Source organism: Panthera leo, chromosome D4, assembly GCF_018350215.1.
Source record: "Panthera leo isolate Ple1 chromosome D4, P.leo_Ple1_pat1.1, whole genome shotgun sequence".
Taxonomy (NCBI): domain Eukaryota; kingdom Metazoa; phylum Chordata; class Mammalia; order Carnivora; family Felidae; genus Panthera; species Panthera leo.
In genome coordinates this window covers 87,541,860-87,551,556 of record NC_056691.1, presented here as the reverse complement: position 1 = coordinate 87,551,556, position 9,697 = coordinate 87,541,860, and positions in this window count along the sequence as shown.

Here is a 9,697-nt window from a genome sequence, read left to right as displayed (position 1 = left end):
TAACGTTTTATTTATTTTTGAGACAGGGAGAGACAGAGCATGAACAGGGGAGAGTCAGACAGAGAAAGACACAGAATCTGAAACAGGCTCCGGGCTCTGAGCTGTCAGCACAGAGCCCGACGCGGGGCTCGAACTCACGGACCGAGAGATCATGACCTGAGCCCAAGTTGGCCGCTTAACCGACTGAGCCACCCAGGCGCCCCTACTTCCTAATAATTCTTAAATCTGTTGGCTTCTCTCCTGGCCCCTGTCGTGGTTCCCCAGACCCCATTACCTCCTGCCTGGGATGACCGTGTCCCCTAGGTGGGGCATCCCCGAGGGCGAGACCTTGGCCCCTCATGCTGAGCCCAGCCCAACATATCTGCTGAATGAACGAATACGTGAATGAGTGAATGGATGAATAGAATGGAATTGTGGACAAGGCTCAATAAGGAGGGAGGCCGGGACCGCAGCTCAGGAGACTAGCAGCCACCTCCCAGCCCTGCCCCAACTTGCTGCGTGATTTCACGCCATCACTGGACACAACCCAGTGGTCCCCGAGGTCTCGTCGGGATCTGTCATGACACCGACGCGTGTCCACGGCGTCATGGAACGTAGACGTCATGTAGAGGACTGCCACTCTGTAGTCCTGCCGAAACCATCCTCCTTGCTTGACTGGTGGGGAATCCGAGGCCCGGTGGAGGGGGGTGGGGGACAGCTGGGCCCCAGAGGGCTCAGTGCATCAGGGACAGAGCCCAGCTGGAGGCCGTGTGCCGGTGCTCAGTTCTGCCCCTTCTGGGCTTTGGCACAGAGTGTGGAGGTAAGGGAGTCCCCGGGGAGGGGGTGGCCTCACGAGCAGGGTGAGGGCCCCAGGGGCAGGGCCACGACTTCTCTGCGCCTGGTACTTCCCCGTGATGCCGATGCCCAACACAGCAGCAGGGAGGAAGGGAAGGGTCACTCAGAATCGGTCACATATCCAGACTGGGGGGTGGGGGGGTGGGGGGAGGGCGGGGATGACCTGTGGGGAGGCTCAAGGTCAGCCTGAGGTCAGATCCTGTCCAGCTTAATTATTCATTAACCAGGCAGGTCCAGGCACTGAGTTAATGACCAGCACAAGGCTGGGGAGGGAGCAAATTCCTCCCCGGAGGGTGGGCATGACCTGCAAGGATAGGGGAACCTGTAATGAGCAGTTGGTGGAAAGGCTCTTCATTCATTCATTCGTTCGTTCATTCATTCGTTCGTTCGATCATTCACTCCCTTTTCTCCCTGCGCCTGTCAATGAGCAGAACCCTAGAGTGCCGGCTGGTATGAGGACAGAGCAGTGGAGACAAGGACAGCCCAGAGTGGTCAGCGCAGGGGCCTGGGGGAGCACAGAGGAGACCCCCAACTCAGCCAGGTAAAATGGGCTAAGCTGCCTGGAGAAGGTGAGGCCACAGAGGACCCCTGCAGATCTCCTGTGGCTGGACCACATCTGGCGGGTCCTGTGCCCTGCGGAGGGTCCCTCCGCCTCTTGGCCCCACCCCATCCCAGCTCGACTTCTGGAACATTCCCTGCTGTCAGGATGGCACCATCTGAGCTCACCTCTGCCTTTGCTTTCCTTTCACCGAGAGACCAGGTTGGGGATTTCCTCCAACGGGCTGGCTGTCCCGCCGCCCCCAGCCCCAGCCCTTGACCCTCGGCAGGGCAGTGCTGGTGGACTGTTGGCTGAGGGAGGCCTCAAGTGCAGGCTGAGAAGGGAGCGAGGGGTCCCCACATGGGGTCCAGTGGGTGCGTGCCTCTGAGGCTGAGGTCCCGTCCAAGGGCAGCAGGCTCCATGGATGGAAAGATTCCAAGGGCCATTTGGTGGTCTTGTCCGTGGCCTTGGCGGAGTCTTGCGTGCTAGGACTGGGTGCAGATGGGAATTGGCGGGGGGGGCGAGGGTGGGGTTCAGCTATAGGAGGGCAAGAAGGGAGGTAGGAAGGGGGAGGAGGGGGGCTGGAAGGAGGTGGGTTCTCAGGACAGGGAGGAGGGACAGGAAGACGGGAGGGAGGCCGAGCTGGGGACCTCAGCGGTGGGGCGGTGGGTGGGCCAGGGCGTCTCCTGGGAAAGTGGCCGAAGCCACCACAGGGCTGGGCTTTCCAGAGGACACTCGGGGGGCTTCAACTGTTGGCAGCACTGACCGACCTGGGAGCTCTGTGGGAGGCAGGCCCGTGTGGCCCACGGGTGCCCGTCTGTCATCACGGGCGTAGGTCATCGTGTGTGGACTGCAGGTCAAGACTCTCAAGCCTCCGGCGTGGCTGGCTCCTCCCCAAAGGCCCTGTCTTCACCCTGGGAGAAGTCTGAAGGAGGAGAGGGGCCGGCGGTCACCAATGCCCCTCTGCTCCCCAGTTTTCTTACTTGGGAGTGGGACCAGCCTGGGGCAATCTGCAGACAGGGCCCCCCACAGAGGCCACAGCCTCGTCCCAGCCCCATGGCACTCTGGGAGCTGCAGGAAAGCCCCGGATGAAAGTAGCTCTTCTTCCTGAAATGAAACTAAACCCACACTGGGGCCGGTTCACAGCCACCCCCCCCCCCCACCCCGGCTCGGCCTGTCGGGGCTTGAACACAGAATCCTGGCTCTGGAGCCACGCAAGCCGCAGCCTCAGTGGGGTGCGCAAGAGGAGGTGTGAGCAGGCAGCAGGTCCCCCCCCAGGGTGGCAGGTAATGGCATCCCATGACCTCAGTCGCTGCCTCCTCCCCCCAGGGCCCTGACGGGTGGGCCGGACATTAGGGTCCCCATCAGGTGGCAGAAGAGCCCCCCTGGGTCTCCTGCTCTGGCCCCAGGGGAGCCGGGGGGTGAGCTTGGGGTGATGGCCAGCGGGAGCAGGACGGCCCAGAGGATGGGTGCGGGGTGGGGGGTCAGGATGTAGGCTGGTGCCCCTCCAGCCCAGTCTGGGGCTGCCCCGGCAGCTTGGGGCCGGCCCCCTCCACTCCCAACAAAGACTGGCCGGGAGGAGAGAGCCTGTTTGTTCAGTGCTGGGGCTGGGGCTGGGGCTGGGGGGGGGGGGGCGGGTATGGGGAAGGGGGGGGCAGGAAGCAGAATTTCAAAGCGGCTTCACCCTTTGTTACCCCTTCCCGGCCCCGCCCCCCACACCCCAGGCTACACATTCCAGAACCGGAGGGGGTCCTGCCCCGGGAGAAATCCGCTTAACCGAAGGCTCTCGGGTTACAGCCTAGCTGCTCCGGGAGGTGCCGGAATGCCCAGCCCGACATTCCGGATGGCGGGTGTCCGGGTCCACCCCGTCCCCACCCTTGGAACCTCTCCAGGCATCAGGCCCCAGGAGGGAGGGGAAGGAGCTGGAAAGAGGGGCGGGTGGTGGTGGGGGGGGGGTGGGGGCTGCAGGCTCACGTAGATGATGGAGAGATGGGGTCTGGGTTGTGTTTCCAGTACGGTCAGCCCTGGATCTGACCTCAGATGAGGCAAGATGCCTCCTGATGTGGACGAGGTGGGCTGGGCTGAGGTGGGCTTTTTTCCTTTCCAAATAGGGCCAACCACGCTCTATCTTATTGCCCGTACTTCCTTGAGGTGTACTTTACACGGGTTGAAATGCTCCAGTTTTGCGTGTACATTTCCACACTGTCTCACATCGCTGTCACCGCGTGACCGCCACCTTGAAGGAGATATTGAACGTTCCCAGCCCTCCAGAGGGTTCCCTCGCGCCCCCTCCCCAGGTGGGAACCGGGAGTCTGACCTCCATGACCATAGACACTCTTGCCCGTCTACACAAACGCACTGGGAGTGTGTGCTCCGGTCCCTCAGCATGGTATCTCCGAGATCCTTCGCTTCGCTCCAGCTTGTCCTTTTCTCATTGCTCAGTTTATTTCATTGTTTGTCCCTTCTGTCCCTGGCTGTCCCAGTTCGCTTCTGGTCCCAGGCTCTGAGGAAGCTGCTCTGAACATCCACGGGCCTGTCTTCTTGTGGAGGGACTCGATGGGACGCTTTTCTTTATTCCTCCATTCTGGCCTAGGAGCACACAGAACCCCAGGGCCTTTGCACCTCCATTCTGGCCTAGGAGCACACAGAGCCCCAGGGCCTTTGCACTTGCTGTTCCCGCTTCTGAAACTCTTTGTTCTCTGTCCTTGGTGTCACAGCATTCCTTCTCATCCTTCAGGTCTCGGCTTCATTGTCACCTTCCCAGAGAGGCCCTGGCCTACCCCCTGGTCTACTAATGTCCCCCGGTCCTTCCTTCTTTGGTTTTGTGGCATTTGTTGCCACTTGCGACCATCTTATCCTTGTACTCGCTTCCTGGGTGCCAGGCCCCTCCTGGAAGCTTCCTGCTCTCTGAAGGTGGGCACTTCTGCCTTGTGTATCCCAGGGGCCAGCATGGCTTCGAGTAGCGATCAATCAGACATGTGCACGTGCCTCTGTAGGGAGGTAGGGACTCCCCTGGGGAGCAGGTTCCCCTGGGGAGGTTCCTTGTAGCCATGACCCTTGACCCAGGAGGCCTGCCAAGGAAGGGCTGGGAACCAAGGAGGGGTGGGAGATGTGTGGGCCACCTCCATACCTTTCTTATCTTTTGGCTCATGGTTTGCCAGTGGTGTGGTGTTGTTGTGCTCCGGAGAAGAGGGGAGGAGGGGAGGGTGCGGCAGGAGGCCAGCCTTGCCCCTCACCCCTGCCTCGACCTGAGCTGCTCAGCATTCGACCGTTTTGCAATCACAGGTGCAGGAGGAAAGTCTCTCTGCTAAAATGGGAGGTTTGGAAACCACTGCCGGAGGCAACGGGGAGCCATCGAGGGTGTGTGAGGAGGGGAGTGATACCGAAGGAGCCACCGGTTGAGCCTGGGTTGGTAGAAAGAAGGGCTGGACTTCGCCCCGTGTGCCAGCAGCCTACCAGGGGCTGGGCTGGGCAACCGCAACCCCTATTTGCAAGGTTGCTTTATGCCTGGGAACGGAGCGGGGGAAAGACCCACAAGTCCTCGGAGCTGGGCAAGTTCAGCCAGTTGGGGTCGACAGCGGGGAGGCTCAGAGCCTGCTCCGAACTTGGTGGGGGGGGGGTCCACATCCCCACAAAAGCCATTAGTGCTAAAAGCAAACGCGTGGACGTGGTGCCTTCCAACAGGATATGGGGGCCCTGCTCCTGAGCTCTGTCCTGTGGGCTAAAGGGATGGAAGGGGAAAGGCAGGTGCTCACGGCCAGTGGCCAGCTGGTTAGAGGCAAGGACAGGCGAGAAGCAGGTGTCCCAAATGCAAGACAGAGCTGGCTCCCCTCGCACCGCCCTTCCCCAAACCTGCCCCTTCCAGCCCGTAAGAACCAGGCTGGTATAGGGTCCGCTCTCCACGAGTGAGTTCCTCCTTTCTTTCCCTACTGGGGGGCCACCCGGGGGTGGTGCAGACAAACCAAGATAACCTCTCCCTCTGAAGACCCTTCATGTAATCACATCTTTGATGTCCCTGGTGCCTTGTAAGGTAACAGTCACAGATTCCAGGCATTATGACCTGGATGTCTTTAGGGGAGATCATTCAGGCCACCCCCATTGCCCTGGAGATTCCAGATAGTCTCCTGAGAAACCCTAGTCTGTAGGTTTGTTTATTTAACTGATGGCTGCTCTCTCATGATTCTCTGAGCTTACAGAAATGGGGCACCATTCAGCATTTATTTAACAAGCCCTCATGAAGCTCCCGCGCGGTGCCGAGCCCTGTTCTGGATGCTGTGGACGTTAAGGTGAGGTGGACCCAGCCCTCACGCTCTGAGTCTGGGAGAGAGAGAGGGAGAGAGGGAGAGAGAGATCAGGCTCCTGCCTGCTCTCCCCCATCCACCCCACCCTCCCCAGTTCTGGGGCCACCCCAGCTCCAGGGTGGGCCTTGTTTTCTGTAAGCCAGCTCCTTACCAGTTGTTTGGTTCAGGAGTTCTGTTCTAAGCCAACCAGTGCCCAGCATCTCCGGAGACCTGGGCTGTCGCGTTCAGAAGGGAGGGACTTTGGACCAATGGCGGTGGGATGCCCTCTCTCCCTCCTGTTGGACTCAAGCAGGTGGCCTCCACTGTTCCCTGGGGATTAAGCTTTTGCTGAAGAATGGACAGCACCCCCTCCCATCCCCCACCCCACCCCGGGCCACCGGGTACGTCTCATTCTGATGTCCTTACTGCTAATGCCAGCCTGACTCAGGATGCCTGCTCCTTGCCCCCAGAAACATCCTCACTGACACCGCCCGCGTGTGGAAAAGCCAGCCAGTTGTCCGGCCGGCCTGCCCTGTGTGACCTTGAGACTGCTCTGATCCCGGCCACCCTCTCCTCCTTGTCACCTCCCGTTTGCCTGTGCGCCATTCCCCAGACGCACCCTCCCCCGCCACTCCCTTTGCTCCAGCCCTTGGGTTCTTTGTCCTACAAGGTGCTGCTCAGCCGGTGTCCCCTTTAGCTTCAGCTTCCCAACCTCCCAGGCTAGAAAAACCATGGAGATAAAGGCTCCCCAACAGAGGCGAGCCCCCACGGGGGCCAGGAACTGCCTAAGGCCTTTGTGACCTCATCCGCCACAAAGCAAGTACTGTTATTATCACCCCATTTTACAGACAAGAGGTTAGAGTCCAGACGGGCCCGACCCGAGGTCTGCCCGCCTCCAAGCCCATGCTGGAAATGAACCATCAGCCCTGGCTTTCTTCTTTCGCCCGCGGGATCAGCATTCGGATCCCCATCCTTGGACAGCCCTTGCCCCTCGGCCCTCCCGTACCCCAGCCCAGGAGCACAGTGGGGGCTAAGTTTGCTGAGGACAGCGGCTCGGAGAGGAGGACCTCCTTGCCACCTCTTGAAGGGTAAACTTGCAGACAGCACCCGCCACAGCGGCGTGCTGAGAAACGCACCAACACCAGCTGCTGGGGGAGGCGAGCCAGGAGGGGTCTTCGGGCGGGGTGGCCGCGGACGGACGCTCCAGCAACGGACTGAGGCAACCGCTCGCCGCCATTCCTGTGTATACGCCTGCCGCAACCCCAAATCCCGTCTCATCTTGGCCAAGTTATAAAAGCCGCTCCTACGGCAACACTTCATTTAATCTGGCGCCGGCTAAGATCAAATCGAGTGCCTTCCGGGATCGGAACCCCCTGCTAACCACTCTGTGTCCTTGACCTCGCTGGACTGCAACCTGGAGAGGAGCATGCCTTTACAGTCCTCCTTGCACAGAGGGTCAGAGACGGTGGGTGAACCATCCAAGGTCACCCTGCTTGGGAGGGGCAGACACAGGATTAGAACTCAGGCCTTCCGGTCCAGACCAGAGTGTTTCCACTGAACACTCCCATATATTGCTGCCCCCAGGAAGCAATGTGGTCCTCAGGAAGGGGGAGGGGGGAGGCAGGAGGGGACAGGGAAAAGGGTGTGTAGGGAAGGCCCGGGTTCCAGAGCCTGCTCTGCCCCGTCCCAAGGGGGTGACCCGGCAAGAAGGAGTTTGGCTTTTCTGAGCCTCAGTTTCCTAATCTGTAAACTGGGCACTGTAAGTGGTGCCAACCTCACATGGTAGTCGTGAGAATGGCAGAGCCTTTTTTTTTTTTTTAATTTTTTGTTTATTTATTTTTGAGAAAGAGAGAGCGAGCATGAGCGGGGGAGGGGCAGGGAGCGAGAGGGAGACACAGCATCCGAAGCAGGCTCCGGGCTCCGAGCTGTCAGCACAGAGCCCGACGCGGGGCTCGAACCCACGAACTGGGAGATCGTGACCTGAGCCGAAGCTGGACGCTTAACCAACTGAGCCACCCAGGCGCCCCTAAAGATGCTTTAAAAAATCATCACTGGTAGCATCTTGCTAAGAAAACATCATGAAAGGAACCCAAAGACCTGCCGTATGTCGAGCAGTTATCACGTGCCAGGTAATGTGTGCAGATACTGGTCCCTCACCTGCAAAAAGGGTCTCCAGCCCGCGTCCAATAACACGGTGACCTTTGGGTCAGCCACTCCTTGAGCGCCCCTGCCCTGGAGAGAGCACCGGGTGGGCCATAGTCAGGGAACACCCCTCTCCAAGTATGCCCTGTTTACGGTCATCAGGGGGAACAGAAAGAGGAAGGGCCTTGCTGTTGTGGCGCGTGCTGGGAGTGGGGGGGCTGGGGTAAAGGCTGAGTAGGCGCCAGGGGACCTGTGAAGTCCTCAGAGACACCCTGGTCCCCGCCCAGATTGGGTTCCCACCCACCCTCTCCCGGGTTCCTTCCCAGCCCCGGAGTGCTTGTAATGACATGTTATTTATAGTTTGTCCAATGTGAAGATCCTCCTCTAGAGTTCACGGCTGCGTCTCCGGGACTGAGCATGCACGTGGCACCTAGTAGGTCTCCATAAATATTTGTCGACTAGACTAATTAGTAAGATGCATAGGCAGCATCCCCAGGGCTGCGATTTTTCATCTTTCTGAATCACCGACTTCTTTGAAAACCCCATGAAACCTTTGGGTCCCTCCCCCAACGATGCACGCTAAGCGGAACGTGTAATTTTAGGGATTTCCGGGACCCCTCCACCCCAAGGTCACCCATAAAGCTCAGCTTAAGATCTCTCGGTCTGAGGAAGGTGAGGGGGGGGGGTCCCCGAGATCCCAGGGAGCCGGCGGGGAATACCGCCCAGCAGGCTGGCGAGGAATGGCGTGAATGGGCCTGTTTTCTTGTACTTTCGGCTCTCCAGAAGGAAAAGGAAGCGAGCATGAGGCGATCTGGCGGGAGGGGGAGAGCTCGGGGAACCCAGGGCCGGGAAGAGAGGTCGAAGGGGAGAAGATGCGAGAAGCGGCGAAGAGAAGGGGCCGTGTTGGAGAGGCTCAGCCCCTCGGAGGGACGAGCGGGCGCGCCGCGGGGAACAAAGAGCCAGCGCGCGGCGAGAGGGCGCACAGGCGCCGGGAGGGAGAGGGGCCGAGGCCGGCCGGCCGCCCGGGCTGTCTGATTTTCTGGCAGCCGCCGCTGATTAACGGGCCGCCTTCCAGCTCCGAGCGCGCCGCCCCGCGTTCCTGGCAACCGGGCGCGCGGCTTCCCGGCGGAGGCGGGGCCTGCGGAAAGGTTACATTTGCACAAAGTGCCGCGGCGCAGCGGGCCCGGAGGGGCTGCGGGGCGGGGAGCGGGGAGCGGGGAAGGGCGCGCGCGCGGCGGCCGGGGAGCCGGGCCGGGAGAGAGAAAAGGCTGCGGCGCTCGGCGCTGCCTGGGTAATGGAAAAGCTCCTCTGGGGACCGGGCCGAAAAATATCAGGTTACACGGCCGCAGCACACACGGCTTCTCCGAGGGGAGCCTTGGTCCGCCGCGGGGCAGCCTGGCGGAGGGGGCGCCCCTGGTCCGTGCGCCCCAGCTGGAGCGCTCTAGCCGGTGCGCGCCCAACCCTGGCACCCAGCCTGCGCGCTCCAGCCCCCGCGCCCTCTAGCCAGCGCGCCCCAGTCCCTGCGCCCCAGCTGGAGCCCTCTAGCCAGCGCGCCCCAGTCCCTGCGCCCCAGCTGGAGCCCTCTAGCCAGTGCGCCCCAGCCCCTGCGCCCCAGCTGGAGCCCTGGGGCGGGTGGACCCAGCCTCTACGCCTCAGTACCTGCGTCCCCTCCTGTGCGCCCCAGCCCGTGCGCTCCAGCAGAGCGGCTCTGATCCCAGCGCCCCAGCCTGTGCTCTTTGGGGCGTCGCCTCGCCTTCACAGCTCCCCTTCCCTGCCTCACAGGGCGGGTGAAAAGGGCCCCGTTTCCCCAAATCTGCCCGGGCCTCCGCTCGGACTCTCCCCCCTCTCCCCACGAAGGCCGGGCGGTGTATGGCTGGAGCCAGGTCCTGCCGTGAAGGCTGAC